This window comes from Saimiri boliviensis, chromosome 2 (assembly GCF_048565385.1).
Source record: "Saimiri boliviensis isolate mSaiBol1 chromosome 2, mSaiBol1.pri, whole genome shotgun sequence".
NCBI classification, from domain to species: domain Eukaryota; kingdom Metazoa; phylum Chordata; class Mammalia; order Primates; family Cebidae; genus Saimiri; species Saimiri boliviensis.
Window position 1 is genome coordinate 189,482,006 of NC_133450.1, and position 15,943 is coordinate 189,497,948.

The window sequence follows — 15,943 nt, forward strand, 5'->3', positions numbered from 1 at the left end:
CTTCCACCTCCCAAGTTCAAGTGATTCTTTTGCCTCAGCCTCCTGAGTAGCTGAGACTACAGGCACGCACCACCATGCCCAGCTAATTTTTGTACTTTCAGTAGAGATGGGGTTTTGCCATGTTGGCCAATCTGGTCTCAAACTCCTGACCTCAGGTGGTCCACAGCATTGGCCTCCCAGAGTGCTGGAATTACAGGCACAAGCCACTGCACCCAGCCCAATTGTCTTGCTTTTACCATTGGCTTGGTTTACTAATTTTCATTACTAATTTAACTACAAACTCTTTCCTTCAGAATTTTGAACATATTCCTCCATTGTTTTCTGGCGTCCATTGATGCTGTTAAAGAATCCAGTGCCATTCGGATCCATGATCCTTTGTATGAAATCTGCTTTTTCTCTGCAAACTTGTAGGATCTTTTCTTTGTGCCAGATACTTGTGTTCTTCAATTCTAGTTTTTTTGAAAACAAAATATTTTTTTAAATTTCTTTCTTTCTTTTTTTTAGGACAGAGTCTCACTTTGTCACCCAGGCTGGAGTGCAGTGGTTTGACCATAGCTCACTGCAGCCTCCAACTCCTAGGCTCAGGTGATTCTCCCACTTCAGCCCCCCAAGTAGCTAGGACTACAGGTGTGTGCCACCATGCCTGGACAATTTTTTAATTTTTAATTTTTTTTTTTTTTTTTGCAGAAGCCATCGGTACCATCTAGCTAAGCTAGGTTGAAGATACTCTGGACTCAACAATTCTATGTTAGGGTACATGCCCTAGAACATCTCTCCCATGTGTGCACAAAAAGATAGTGATGCCTGTGATCCCAGTGCTTTGGGAGGTCAAGGAAGAAGGATCACTTGAGGTAAGAAGTTTGAGACCAGCCTGGGCAACATAGCAAGACACTGTTTCTATAAAAAATTTAAAAATTAGCCAGGCGTGGAGGCATGTGCCTGTAGTCTTAGCACTCAGGAGGCTGAGGCAGGAGGATCACTTGAGCCCAAGAGTTTGAAGTTACAGTGAACTATGATCGTGCTACTGTATTCTAGCCTGGGTAACAGAGCAAGATCCTGACCTAAAAAAAAAAAAAAGACATTTTTTTTTTTGAGGAGTTTCGCTCTTGTTACCCAGGCTGGAGTGCAATGGCGCGATCTCGGCTCACCACAACCTCCACCTCCTGGTTTCAGGCAATTCTCCTGTCTCAGCCTCCTGAGTAGCTGGGATTACAGGCACATGCCACCATGCCCAGCTAATTTTTTGTATTTTTAGTAGAGACGGGGTTTCACCATGTTGACCAGGATGGTCTCGATCTCTTGACCTCGTGATCCACTTGCCTCGGCCTCCCAAAGTGCTGGGATTACAGGCTTGAGCCACCGTGCCCGGCAAAGACATTTATAAGAATGCTATGGCAACGTTGTTTATAATGACAAATAAAAGAGAAAAGATATAATAAATCCTTTTTGACAGTTGAATGAATAAAGATGGCATAGTTATACAAAACATATATAATATTGAGTAAATACACAAGACATACAAGGAGGCAATTTGGCTCACACCTGTAAGCCCAGCCCTTTGGGAGGCTGAGGCAAGAGGATCACTTGAGCTCAGGAGTTCGAGACCAGCCTGGGTAATATCTAAAGACCTTTTCTCTGCTTAAAAAAAAAAAAAGGGGGGCTGGGGCCGGGCGCGGTGGCTCAAGCCTGTAATCCCAGCACTTTGGGAGGCTGAGGCGGGTGGATCACGAGGTCGAGAGATCGAGACCATCCTGGTCAACATGGTGAAACCCCGTCTCTACTAAAGATACAAAAAAAAAAAAAAAAAAAAAAATTAGCTGGGCATGGTGGCACGTGCCTGTAATCCCAGCTACTCAGGAGGCTGAGGCAGGAGAATTGCCTGAGCCCAGGAGGCGGAGGTTGCGGTGAGCCGAGATCGTGCCATTGCACTCCAGCCTGGGTAACAAGAGTGAAACTCCGTCTCAAAAAAAAAAAAAAAAAAAAAAAAAAAAAAAAAAAAAAAGGGGGGGCTGGGTGCAGTGGCTCAAGCCTGTAATCCCAGCACTTTGGGAGGCCGAGGCAGGTGGATCACGAGGTCAAGAGATGGAGACCATCCTGGTCAACATGGTGAAACCCCGTCTCTACTAAAAATACAAAAAATTAGCTGGCCATGGTGGTACGTGCCTGTAATCCCAGCTACTCAGGAGGCTGAGGCAGGAGAATTGCCTGAACCCAGGAGGCGGAGGTTGCGGTGAGCCGAGATCGCACCATTGCACTCCAGCCTGGGTAACAAGGGCGAAACTCCGTCTCAAAAAAAAAAAAATTAACTAGGCATGGTGGCATGTGCCTGTAGTCCTGGCCACTCAGGAGGCTGACATGGGAGGGCTGCTTGAGCCTGGGGAATTTGAGGCTGCAGCGAGCTATGATTGTACCACTGCACTCTGGCCTGGGGGACAGAGCAAGACCCTGTCTCAAGAGAAAAGAATTGCAATCCTACTTAAAATTGCAGTATTCCATCCCTGGCTCTCCAGCTTCCCTTGTTTTTTCCCTCTGTACATCTCACATTTTAACATATTTCATAATGTATCTTAATTTCATACCTTGTGTTTATGGTTTGGCTCACGCCACCAGAATGTGCATGAGAGCAGTGATCCTCTCTGTTGTTTACCGATATTCCCAGGGCTTAGGATGGTGCCTCACATATAGTAGGTTCTTAATAAGTATATGTTTGTGAATTTGTGAATGAATAAAAGACAGAAGCCACTACTGAAAGTTTAAAACCATGCAAAGCAATACCACTTATCATTGATGGATAAACACGCAATTCAGATTTGGGTTACCACTGGCGACAGAGGTGGGGAGCAGGATCAGGAAGGGGCACCCAAGCGTCTTCCAGTGTCCCTGTAAGATTATATTTCCTAAGCAGGGCAATAGAGATGAAAATATTTGTTTTATTATTATGGACAAGTTTTGCATGGTAGAGAAATTTTACATCACAGCTTTAAAAAAAAAAAAAGGAACAACAAGCACCTGCAGCAGGTGTTGGAATCTCCCTGGGTTTTTCACATGACCTCATGGGACAGGTGTGCACAGAGGGCTTCCTGGAAGCCCAGCTCAGAGCAAGGTGGGGTCTGGGACTGGGGGTTCTTTCAAAGCTCCCAAAGTGGGGGGAATCCCAGTCAGATCAAGAGAGGAAGTGGCAGCCTAGGAGGTCACCTCTTCTGGATGAGATGGGGAGGTAAGGCCAGAATGAAGGTTGGTCTTACACTGTCTTATTAACAGCTCAACAAGTTCTCCTAGCCTATTGTCCAGATAAAACTGATTCATCAAGACAGGGAATTGCAATAGTAAGAGTTTAATACATGTACAGCTGGCTAAACAGGAGACTGAAACTTTATTATTATTTAAATCAGCCCCTTGAGAATTCAAAAATGGGTCTTTTAAGGATAATTCGGCAGGTATGAGGCCAGGGAGTGGGGAGTGTGGATTGGTCAGGTTGAAGATGAAATCATATGAGGTGGAAGTGGATTCTCTTTTTTTTGGAGAAAAAATCTCCCTGTCACCCAGGGTGGAGTGTGGTGGTGCCATCTCGGCTCACTGCAGCCTCTGCCTCCCAGGTTCAAGCAATTCTCCTGCCTCAGCCTCCCAAGTAGCTGGGATTACAGATGTGTACTACCACACCCGGTTAATTTTTGTATTTTTAGTAGAGATGGGGTTTCACCATGTTGGCCAGGCTGGTCTCAAACTCCTAACCTCAAATGATCCGCCCACCTTGGCTTCCCAAAGTGCTGGGATTACAGGCATGAGCCACCGCACCCGGACTGAAGTGGATTCTTGCCATCTTCTGTTCCTGGGTGAGATCACAGGACTGGTTGAGCCAGATTACAGGGTGGGACCAGCTGGTACATTGGAGTACACCAGCAGTACAGAGTCTGAGAAATTCCTCAAGTGCCAGTCTTAGGTTTCACAATCTTGATGTTATCCCTAGGAGCCAATGGGAAGGTTCAGTATCTTGTAGCTAGCTGTGTGACTCGTAAACCATAATTTCTAATTTTGTGGCTAGCTCACTAGTCTTACAAAGGCAGTCTGGTCCCCAGGCAAGAAGGAATTTGTTTAGGGAAAAGGCGGTTAACATCTTTGTATCAAAGTTAAACTATAAACCAAGTTCCGCCTATGCCCAGGAATGAACAGGACAGCTTAGAGGTTAAAGGCAAGATGGAGTTGGTTAGGTCAGATCTTTTTCACTGTCATTTTTTTTTTTTCTTTTTTGAGATGGAGTTTTGCTCTTGTTGCCCAGGCTGGAATGCACCGGTGCAATCTTGGCTCACTGCAACTTCCGCCTCCCAGGTTCAAGTGATTCTGCTACCTCCCAGTAGCTGGGATTACAAGTGCCTGCCACCACGCCCAGCTAATATTTTTGTATTTTTAGTAGAGATGGGGTTTCACCATGTTGGCCAGGCTGGTCTTGAACTCCTGACCTCAGGTGATCTGCCAGCCTTGGGCTCCCAAAGTGCTGGGATTACAGGTGTGAGCCACCGCGCCTGGCCACTGTCTTAATTTTCACAAAGGTGGTTTCATCTTCACCCCGGAGCGAGGACTTGCTGCTGGATCCGCATGAGACGTGCACTGCTGTGAGTCAGCTCTGGGTTTCGCTTTAGGACACCTGGGAGCTCTCCCAGTTCAGAATCGGATTCTCTGTTGGAAGCTCTGCCCAGAATTTCTCACAACTTAGTCTCCATCCTGACCCCTACCCCATCAATAATGGGGAGAGAAAACGTGGACCCTGTTTGTTTACATCACAGGCTGCTATGAGAATCAAAAAGGATGAAAAAAATCGCAGTTAGACTGGTCTCTACCAACCTCCCTGTGGGTAGAGACCAAAGTCTAACTGCAATTTTGCATTTTTTCTTAACCATCTCCCTACTGTTTGATTGAGTGTGTTTGCCATTTTCTTTGCTATAAACAGCACTGCAATGAACATCTTTACATGCCTGCATATGGGAGAAGGGAAAACTTCCCCTTTACCCTCTGAAGGTTCACTGAAAATCAATTGACAAAAGGCAGATTAGTAGGAGAAAAAGCATGCACATTTATTAACATTCATGGGAAAGAATTACAGTGAGATTACCCCAAATCCCCAATTTGGTATAGTAGTTTATGCACCCTTTTTCCCAGGGGAGCAAAGAGATGGGGAGTGTAAGCCATTCTTTTAAGGAGCAGTAAATGATTATTGTATTGACCAGGCACTGTGGCTCATGCCTATAATCCCAGCACTCTACAAAGGCTGAGGCAGGCAGATCACAAGGTCAGAAGTTCAAGACCAGCCTGGCCAACATGGTGAACCCCGTCTCTACTAAAAATACAAAAATTAGCTGGGCATGGTGGCATACACCTGTAATCCCAGCTACTTGGGAGGCTGAGGCAGAGAATTGCTTAACCCGGGAGGCAGAGGTTGCAGTGAGATTAGATCACACCACTGCACTCCAGCCTAGGTGACAGCAAAACTCTGTCTCAAAAAAAAAAAAAAAAAAAAAAAAAAAAATTATATTAAAAAAAAAGATTATTAAAGAGAACGAATGGACTAGGGAGACAGAAATTAACTTGTAAATGGAATGAGCCTGAGAGGCAGGCATTATCTTGTGGAAAAGCCCATTCAGGTGTGATTGCCTTCTTCTGGCTTCTTTTCTGCAGTAGATAATGGGGCAACAGGGGGGATAAAAGGCAAATGTGTTTCTTTTGGCAAGATGCTTTCTAGGTCAGATAAGGAAATTCCAGAGTCCCCTCAAGCCCTTGAGGGGTGAGAGGGAGAGAACAAGACAATGTTAGAGAGACTTTGATGCTGAGGCTTATTTCTGAGGCCTTTCAGTTTTCAAAAGCACTCAGCATGCCCAAGCACCATATTTTGGGGAATCGTTTTCTGCATGCTAACACTTACATTTTTGGTTTGCTTTATAAAAAATATTATTTCACTGGGATAAATCCAAAAGGAAATAATTTGTCAAAGTATATAAATGCTGAGCAACCTGATAATCTAAAGGATAAGCATCCTGTTCTAGGGAGTTAATGCGGCCAGGTGCAGTGGCTTACGCCTGTAATCTTAACACTTTCGGAAGCCAAGGCGGGTGGATCACCTGAGGTCAGGAGTTCGAGACCAGCCCAGCCAGCATAGTGAAACCCTGTTTCTACTAAAAATATAGAAATTAGCTGGGCATGGTGGCACGCACCTTTAAGTCCAGCTATTTGGAAGGCTGAGGCAGGAGAATTGCTTGAACCTGGGAGGTGGAGGTTGCAGTGAGCCTCTGAGATTGCACCACTGCATTCCAGCCTGGGCAATAGGATAAGACTCCATCTCAAAAAAAAAAAAAAAAAAAAGTTAATGCAAGTGCAAAATTTAAGGGTGACAGTTCAGGAAACACAGACTCCAGAGGAATGGAATCAGTGCTTTGAAATGAACGAGTTAAGGTTTTACTTGTATAGGTAGAAACCAAGAAGTTTAGCAGGATTACTAAAGTTTAGCAGCCTTTTCCATACGAGACTGGTTTATGAATTACAGCAATCTGATTGGTTGCAGCTTGTTCCTTTCCAGGAAAGGTATAGTCAACAATCCATCTTGAGTAAATTGATTGTCATAGAGCCTTTTGTGCTATCTGGTCTGAGTCAGGTACAAGAGAGGAGAGAAGGAAATTAACTTATAAGGAGGGTCAGTAATTAAGAAAAAGGGGTCTTTTCTCCAGTGCCATTTAGTCTTTTACAACATTTTACAAAAGAATGTAGGTAAGGAAAAAGTTTATCTATAATCAGAGAAACAGAGATTGCAGCTGCCTGTTATGTGACTCAGGTCCCACAGTCTCATTTCCTTTAAAGCTCCAAATAAAATTCCAACAGGTTTGTAAGCAGACAGGGAGGGTCTCCAGGGACTGTAGGCATTTAGTCAACTGGAGCAATCAGTCTGTTTGACAGCCTCCTGCTCTGCAGCTTTTTCCCCCAAACCCTGTGTTGAATGTGGTCATGTAGTTGCTGGCACCAGCTCCTGACAGATCCAGGCAACTACTAGATCAAGCCTGTCCAACCAGCGGCCCAGGATGCAGCCCAACACAAATCATAAACCTTAAACACGATGAGATTTTTTTTTAGCTCATTAGCTATCATTAGTATTAGTGCATTTTATGTGCGGCCTAAGACAATTCTTCTTCCAGTGTGGCCCAGGGAAGCCAAAAGATTGGACACCCCTGTTCTAGATGAACCTGAGTACACGTTCCTCATGACCATGCTGAAGTTTCCACCTCAGGAGGAGCTCCAGCTTCATCACCATGAAGGGCTAGCACGGTGACTTCCCTGTGTCTGTCCCGGCAGGACCCCTCGCCCCTTCATCACTACAGAAAACCCTCCGGTCACTTTCATTCAGGGAGACACTGCTTTGGAGAATCCTCCCAGGGCTCTCCTTACCTGTGATGAGTCATAAAACTTCTACTGATCCAAACCTGTGTTCTCGTGGAGAGCCACTGGAGGTTCACCAGGTAAATGAACCCCAGTTTTTTCTGGGTAACAGGTTGAATGTGAATTACTTATTTTCACAAGCTGTTGATGTGTTCCGTCAAATCGCTGCTTCCTAAAGAGTTGGCTCTGGTGACATATAAATGTGTGGGACCATTGCCTCTTATCCCAGGAGATCCACTCCTGATCTGGCATCCTTCAAAATCTGCTGAATTCAAAACGATCCTCTACGGAACTCCTGCTCAACAGGTCTGAAAAGAAAAAAAGACTACACCTGACCAAAGACAGGGGGAGGCATTTATATTAGTTTGCCAGTTTGAGGAAATGCCTTACTTGGCAGTCTTGTAAATCCAGTTAACGGCTCACTTACCTGGACAGCTTTGAAATGACCTATTTTTGGCATGCATTTTAAAAGTCAGGAGAGCTGAGACAAAATGAGAATTTATTAGTATTTAACATTTGATGAAATACCTTGAATATTTAAAATGCTCATAAAATGCTATTCGCTGTACTTAACTTTTATTTTATTTATATTTTGAGACAGGATCTCTGTTGCTTATGCTGGAGTGCAGTAGCATGATCACAGCCTACTGCAGCCTCAGCCTCCTGGGCTCAAGCAATCCTCCCACCTCAGCCTCCCACGTAGCTGGGACTATAGGCATGAGCTACCACACCTGGCTAATTTTTGTATTTTTAGAAGAGATGGGGTTTTGCCATGTTGCCCAGGCTGATCTCAAACTCCTGACCTCAGGTGATCCACCTACCTTAGTCTGGCAAAGTGCTGGGATTACAGGCACAAGCCACCGTGCCTGGCTGATACTGTGCCATTTCTGCCACATCATCTCCACCATTGGGCACTATGGTTTTGTTTTGGTTTTTACCCTAAACAAATAGGAGGTCTAACTAGCAAGTTTGGAGCTCCAGGCCTTGAGATCCATTTGTAAGAGTAGGGAAGAAGGAAGCAACATAATATATGTGCCAGCTAATAATTACATGTTCTGCTTATTAAGAATTTACTTTCAGCCAGGCACGGTGGCTCATGCCTGTAATCCCAGCACTTTGGGAGGCCGAGGCGGGTGGATCATGAGGTCAGGAAATGGAGACCATCCTAGCTAACCTGATGAAACCCCTTCTCTACTAAAAATAGAAAAATTAGCCGGGCATGGTAGCATGCACCTGTAGTCCCAGCTACTTGGGAGGCTGAGGCAGGAGAATTGCTTGAACCCAGGAGAGGGAGGTTGCAGTGAGCTGAGATCGTGCCACTGTACTCCAGCCTGGGCAACAGGGCAAGACTCCATCTTTAAAAAAAAAACCAAGAATTTACTTTCTCCCAAGCCCTGTGCTAAGCACTTGTGTGATCTCATTTATCCTTGGATCCTTTTCTATAGGTCCAGTTACCCCCATATTACAGACAAGAAACTGAAGTCCAGGTCCTGGAGAGAGAGGGAGAGAGACAGAGCACCATTCTGGTATGATGCAGGAAGAGTCAGAGAACAAAAATAGGACTGATAAGAGGTAGCGGCACTGCTGCAGGCTCTGTCGCCAGCTTCCAGCTCATCATTCAACCTTCTGGGCCTTGACTCTGCCCTAAGGAGGGGCTGAGGGCCAGGTGATGGGCACCAGTGTGTGGCTTCTTCACATCCTGCAGGCCGGACCCCCTGGGTCTCACGTTCCTACAGGGGAAGGCAGAGCTGACTGCTTTTCCTTTCTCCACACAGAGCAGCAGGGGAGTCGTGACCTACGAGGCTCAGCAGAGCATGAGCCTAGCCATTGCCACGTGGCCTGCCTGCCCGTGCTGTGGTTACACCGTCTTCACACTGGCTCCAGAACCCCGAGAACTCAGGTTTGCCCTTCCGTTCATCCTCCAAACACGTGTTGAGCACTGACTGAATGCAGCAGTTGTGATGGGGCTGAACTTAGGGCCAAGGAGCCAGGCTCCACTCCACTGTGACACCAGATGTGGAGCTCTGAGTCACCTCCGTGGCCTCTGACCACAGTTTCCTTATCTGTAAAATGGGGATGGTAATGACTATCTCGGAGGGTTGTTGTGAGACTTAAATGAAAAGACGGACGTGGCTGAGGCCAGCACGGGGCCCTGTAAACTGTGAACAGAAAGGGCCTCTCCAGGTATGACTCAGGCTCCCACTGGGGATGCTCACTGGCCCAGCTTTGATACCCAGAATTGACCACAAGAGAGAAAGTGGCAGGCTAGTAGGAGGGACGCACTTTCACTAGGGGCTGGGAAGGGTTCTGGGATGGCTTCCTGGAGGAGGTAGTGTTTGTACCAAATGAAAACCGGTTCTATTCAGTGATGAGACTTGCTGTCTGCAACCAGAACTTCCATTTAAAAACTAGACAGAAGACTTCCACGAGGCGGTAACCTCAGACCGACTCCTGCACCCAGAAAGGACATCCTTAGAGCATCTTGGGAGAAATCTGCCCACCCCTCTGTATTTTCTTTTCTTTCTTTCTTTTTTTTTTTTTGAGGATGGGTCTCCTTCTGTTGCTAGGCTAGAGTGCAGCGTTATGACTGCAGCTCACTGTGGCCTCTGCCTCCTGGCACCAAACAATCCTTCTGTCCCAGTCTCTGGAGCAGCTGAGATTACAGGTGTGCACCACCACACGTGGCTAATTATTTAGTTTCGGTAGAGATGGAGTCCCACTATGTTGCCCAGGCTTTCCTCTGTCAAATGACAGACATGATTCAATCATTCATTCATTCAATACATTTTTATTGAGCATCTACTAGGAGGTGCCAGGCATTATTCTTGGTACTGGAGCTATGGCAGCGAATGAAACAAAGCCCCTGCTCTCAAAGCTTATATCCTGATGGGCAGAGAGGAAAGCTAGACGATAAACAGAGAAATAAAGATATATCAGGTTGGTGGTGATTGTCAAGGCGCTGGATGAGGCGGAGGGAGGGTGGGCAGGAAGTGATGCCATCAGGGAAGCCAGTGAAGGGCCACCTTTTGAGTGGGATAAGCAGGACATGAGGCTCAGACCCTGTAGACATGGAGGGAGCAGGGAATGTTCCAGGCAGGGGAACAGCAGGTGCCGGAGGCCTGAGTGCTGGGCAGAGGGGACCCCACGCGAGACCACAGGAAAGCCGGAGACAGAGAGAGGGAGGTCAGAGGCAGTGAGTTGGCTTCCATGGGTCGTGATTAGGATCCTGGCCTTACCCTCAGGAGACAGGAGCCTTTGGGGCACTTCCTTAGGGGAGCAGCGGCTTGGCTCTGGTTGCCCAGAAGAAGAGACTGAAGCAGGCCCAGGGCAGACACAGAAGGGGGCCAGGAGGCTGGGGCATCGGGGCCTCAGCTTGGACCAGGTGCAGGCAGCGGAGCTGGGCTGGGGGAAGAGGTTGGCTTCCAGGTGTGCTTAAAGTTGGAGCCATGAGGATTCGGGGCTGGGTTAGACTCCCTACTCCTGAATGTCCTCTAAGGACCACAAGGTTCCTAGTAGTCTCACCAAATACCATCTGGAAGCCTCCTCATTCCACAAGCGATTGTGAAAATAAGACCCTAAGTGTTTCATTTTGTTGTTTTCCTGAAATAAAACCAAATATAATGACTAAGAAAAGCTCCTCTTCCACCTCCAGGGTGCTGCTCCCTCCGGTGGAGGGTTGGTTCCTGATTTAGACGATTTTCATAAATGAATTACAGGGAGAGGCAGGCCTAGGAGCAGGTCTGGGGCCGCTCCTCCAGCTGGGCAGCTGCCCGGGGTGCCCTGCAGGCTCACAGGGGCTGCGGGATGCCTGGCTTCTGCCTGCAGTGAGCAGCTCTCCGTCCCTATAGGGGAAGCCTCTTCATCATTAGGAGAGGGCTTGGGAGCACGCAGGGGCTTTGGTCTTTCTCCTCAGGGCAATGAGGAGCCATGGAGGGACAGGACCAGATTTGCTTTTTAGAGGAGACCCTTGAGCAACCCCAGGAGATCAGGTTGGAGGAGGCGAGGCTGGAGGCCCCGAGGTCTGGGCGGGGCCTTCAGGAAGGAGCGGAGGGAAGGGAAGTAGAGCCCCTAAAGAGCGGGGAGTTGTTCCCCGGGCTGCCCCTTGTTGGCCGTGGCTCTGCCCTGGGGCCCAGGCCCGATGTCCACCTTGCCCGGGCCTGAGTTCCTGCAGGTGCAGCCACATGGGGCCTGAGCTGGCCCAACTCTGTGGGGCCTGTTCCAGGCTAGTAACTCATGGCTGAGCGGCTTTGGCAGAAGGAGGCAGTTCTGCCTTTCGCAAAACTCGTCACAGTTCAAGCTTTGGGCCCCAGACAGCGGCAGATGACAGAGGGATTTCCTGAGGTGGTTTGTGGGACTTTTGCTGAAATGGTAGCATGAGCTTCAGCTGGGCCCACAGGGAGCTATGCCACGCCTCCATCCCCTTCTCCTCCTTGGCCTGTCCTAAATCAGGGATGGGACCATGGTCCTCGTCCAGGGCAACCTTGCCCTTTAAGCAGTGTGCCTGAGCTCCTCCCTCAGGTTCTGCTCAAACCCCTTCCCTCAGAAGAATCTGCATGCCCTGCTGTGTGGTCACACAGCAAGGCCTGTGCCTCCTCCTCCAGGAAGCTGCACTCAGCCCAGATCTCCTTGGATGGTGCTAACTCATGGGGTGTGGGGAGTAGGGAAGCCCAGCTTCCTTGCCTGGGGTTTCGATAACCCTGAAATGTAACTTACATTCCAGAGTGGCCCTCACGATCAGAGTGGAGCAATGCCGTGCTGGACTTGGCCAGACATGGCGCTGTTTGTCTTCCTTCCCTCCCGTCTCCTGCTTCCCACTCCTTTCCTGTTTATTCTGGGAGCACTTCCTTCATAAATTGCTTGCTCATTAATCCTCAGCAGAGGATTAATGCTTCTGGGGATCCGAACCAAGACTCAGTTTCCAGGGTTCACTCCTGCTGTTTCTCAGCTTAGACAGATCCTCCTTGACTGTGCCCCTATAAAACAGAATGCAATGCAGAGCTTGTCTTCTGCAGGGAAGCTTCCCAGTGGGGCCAGTCCTGCCCTGAGGTCCCATGACACCTTGGGGCCCTGTTCCTGGTCCTGGGAGGTAGCCCCTCCCCTTGGCTCCACCCACAGTTGAGTCTGCACACAAAGTTGTTCTGCCCACCTTGGCTCTTGACTCCACCTCCACCTCACAGCCTCTCTGGGCCTCCGTTGTTCCATCTGTACAATGTGGGCATGGGCTGTGCCCCTGTGAGTGGTAACACGACTCTGGTTCTGGATTCCTGCTCCCTACTTCACCCTGAGATAGCTGAGCCAGGACATCTGGAAAAGAGGAGCCCGGCTTGTTCAAAAGTAACAGCTGGGTCCTGGCTCAGAGAATCAACCATTCTGGCTGTTACAGCTCATTACTAAACTCCAGCTATGCCCTGAGAAGGATTAAGGAAACTGCTCTGGTAAAAAATCCCCAACAGAAAGAATGCACTCCCTCCCAGGGAGTCCTAGAAATCTGACTACGGTAATCTTCTCCTGGCGGTCTCCAACCAAAGCATATTCCAGGTGTTTGCATGTCAGAGGGGCCAGCTGGGTATCTGTGTGGTCGGCCAATGCCTGGCAGAAAAGTGGCCCAAGGTGCCGGCTTTCTGATTCATGGGCAGGACTTCGGATAGTGGCAGCTGCTGAGGGAGCTTTGTTAGGCTGCATCGCCCCATGGAGAGAATCTGAGGCTGGATGGCAAGAAACCTCAACAGGCCGCTGCTCTGCCTTGAACCTGCTGGTGACCGAGGCAGGCCACTGTCCCCTGTTAACCCTCAGCTTTTCCACTTAAAAACTGGGAATGGTATCCCCACTTACAGAAATTTACTCACTTACACAGACTATGTCTATGGAGTGTTCACCCTGTGGGTACCCAGGCTGGGCACTGGAACCATGAAAAGGCTTGGACGCTACCCTGTCCTTTCCCTATATTGCTCCCAGGCTTGAAGCTGGGAAGGTAAAAGGTGAGGATCAGAGGAAGAAAAGGGGTATGCATGTGGGGGCCACACTAGCACAAAACCGGAGGCCTGCAGCCATGATGCCTTGACACTATGGATGAATAAGCAGATGAGGCCGAAGGAGCCACGAGTTGGCTGGCAGGTCAGGACAAGGCAGCCATCAGAGTTCTGGTCACATGCTTCAGTGTTACTGGGTTAATCTATTTTCTGCTGTTATCACAGAATACTGCAGACTGAGTAACTTATAAAGAAAAGAACTTTATTTGGCACATGTTTCTGGAGGCTGGGGAGTCCAAAAATTAGTGTCAGCATCTGGAGACAGTCATCCCATGGCAGCAGGCATCACATGGCCGGCATGCACACAAGACAGAGAGAGAGTGGGGCCAAACTTACCCTTTGATCAGGAGCTCACTCTTGCTGTAAGTAACTCGCTCCCACAATAACTGCATTAATCTCTTCATGAGTGCAGAGCGCTGATGACCCAATCACCTCTAAAGGTCACATTTCTCAACACTGTCACAATAGCAATTAATTTTTTTTTTTTTTAAGATGGAGTTTCACTCTTTCACCCAGGCTATAGTGCAGTGGCACAATCTCAGCTCACTGCAACCTCTGCTCCGGGTTCAAGCAGTTCTCCTGCCTCAGCATCCTGAGTAGCTGGAACTACAGGTGTGGGTCACCATACCCAGCTAATTTTTTATTTTTAGTAGAGGTGGGGTTTAGCCATGTTGGCCAGGCTGGTCTTGAACTTCTGACCTTAGGTAATCCACCTTCCTTAGCCTCCCAAAGTTCTGGGATTATAGGTGTGAGCCATCATGCCCAGCTGCAATTTAATTTCAACGTGAGTTTTGGAGAGGACGTTCAAGCCACAGCAGTTACCTGGATTTGAGTCTAGCTCAAACTTGGTGACCTTGGTTGAGTCCTTCAGGCCGAAGGACTTGAGGCTCTCTGAGCCTCAGTCCTCTTGACTTGAAAGTGGGAATCCTAACAGTGCCCACTTGAAGGCTTGTTATGGGGGTGAACATCATATATTTTGAAGCCCAATACTGTCTGAGTGGAGGTGGCTCCCTCACCCCTCTGAATCTCCCAGGCTGGGACCCTCTGCTCCCCAGAAGAGCAGACTGAGAAGCTGAGAAAGGGGCAGGTGTCTTTCTGTGTGGGGTGCAAGACTGCAGTAGGCTGAGTCTGGGGGCGACAAGCTCTGCTGCTGAGCTGGGAGAACTGGGTGGCCTTCTTCCTCACCCCCACTGCCCTGGGGAGGCCAGCCTCTGAACAGCATAAGGGGCAAGTCCAGCTACACCTCCCTCCCTTCCTCAGGGAGGCCTGCCCCACCCCCACCCCCCACCCCCACCCCCGCAGCCTGCAGCTCTGCATCCTCACCCTGCCCCCAAGGCCACACCTCATTGTGAACCGAAGGCTCAGCACATTTCCCAGGGTCCTGGGCTGGCCAAGGGGTCCTACCTGGGCTCTCTGCTACTCTCTGTGGCCAGTTGCTCATATCCTGTGTATGGGAACATCAGCTTCCAGCCATCAGATGGAAGCCCAGACAGGGCCGGGATGACAGCCACACAGGGCCTTGCTTGCTGTGCATCCTCGGAAAATTTTCTCCCTGTCTGGGCTTCGGTCTCCGTATCTGTATAATGGGCTTCCAGCATGCGCCCTGCCTCACCTCTCACCAAGCACAGACCAGAGGCAGGGCCCCCTTAGAGAGGAGAGAGTCGGTCAGACGATCTCGATTCAAACCCAGTTCTGGTCCTTACCAGCCATGTGACCATGGGCAAGTCCCTCCACTGATCTAAGTCTCAGTTTCTTTGTCTGTAAATTGGGGGTCCTAAAATCAACTTCACTGGCCTTTGTGGGGATTAAATGAACTCATGTGTCAAGTGTCTGGCACGGATCACTCACTCAGCACAAGCGCCCTTCCCTTGGGGCCGCTCTCCGCCTCTTTACGCCCTGATCTGGCCTCCTCTTCCACTGCGAATCTCAGCTGCTGCTGCTTCTCACTTTGGTGATGCCCACGTGCTCCAGCCTCCAGCCTTTGCTCATGCTGTTTGTTCTGGCAGGAATGCCTTTTCTCCCTCTCGAATTCCTACGATCCCAAAGCGTATTGTCTTCATCGCTCAGCTCAAATGCTGCATCCTCCAGGAACGCTCTCCGAGGAGCTCTGTGCCAGCAGACAAGAACACAGATACAGGGGCACCAGAAGGGACATCTCTGCCCACATCTCTCTCCCTTCTGCCTGGATTAGACTCAAACGTGGACATTTTTCTCCCCCACCTCGCAGTACACAAAAGTGCCCACTAGGTGGTGATAGAATGACGAAGTCCCCGTGGGGATGGGCGAAAAGGGAGGCCAACCAGGCACCTACGGCATTGCTTATTCGTTTATTTAACGAATCTTGGCTGAGCACCTGCGTGGTGCCAGACTGTGGGACAACCCAGCAACAAGGCCCTAGTTTCAATGAGCTTATGTTCTAGCTGGGGAGGCTGGCCTGGTGGGAGACGCACAAAAAAACGAAGAAATAAATAAAGCAGGAAAAACATGGGACAGAGGTG

The 15,943-nt window shown here is 48.9% G+C and overlaps 1 protein-coding gene across 7 annotated transcripts in view; it reads left to right on the forward strand.

The window, feature by feature from the left end:
• Nucleotides 1-14,712, forward strand: part of ZCCHC7 (zinc finger CCHC-type containing 7) — a 279,525-nt gene extending 264,813 nt beyond the window's left edge. For 6 of the 7 annotated variants that reach the window (XR_012516638.1, XR_012516639.1, XR_012516637.1 and 3 more), the window contains one exon: nt 688-2,014. The gene's annotated coding sequence lies outside the window, so the exon portion shown is untranslated. Of the gene's footprint in view, nt 1-687; nt 2,015-8,861 lie in introns of those variants that run through there. The other variant, XR_012516641.1, reaches the window with a different exon arrangement.
• The last annotated feature ends 1,231 nt before the right edge of the window (nt 14,713-15,943 follow it).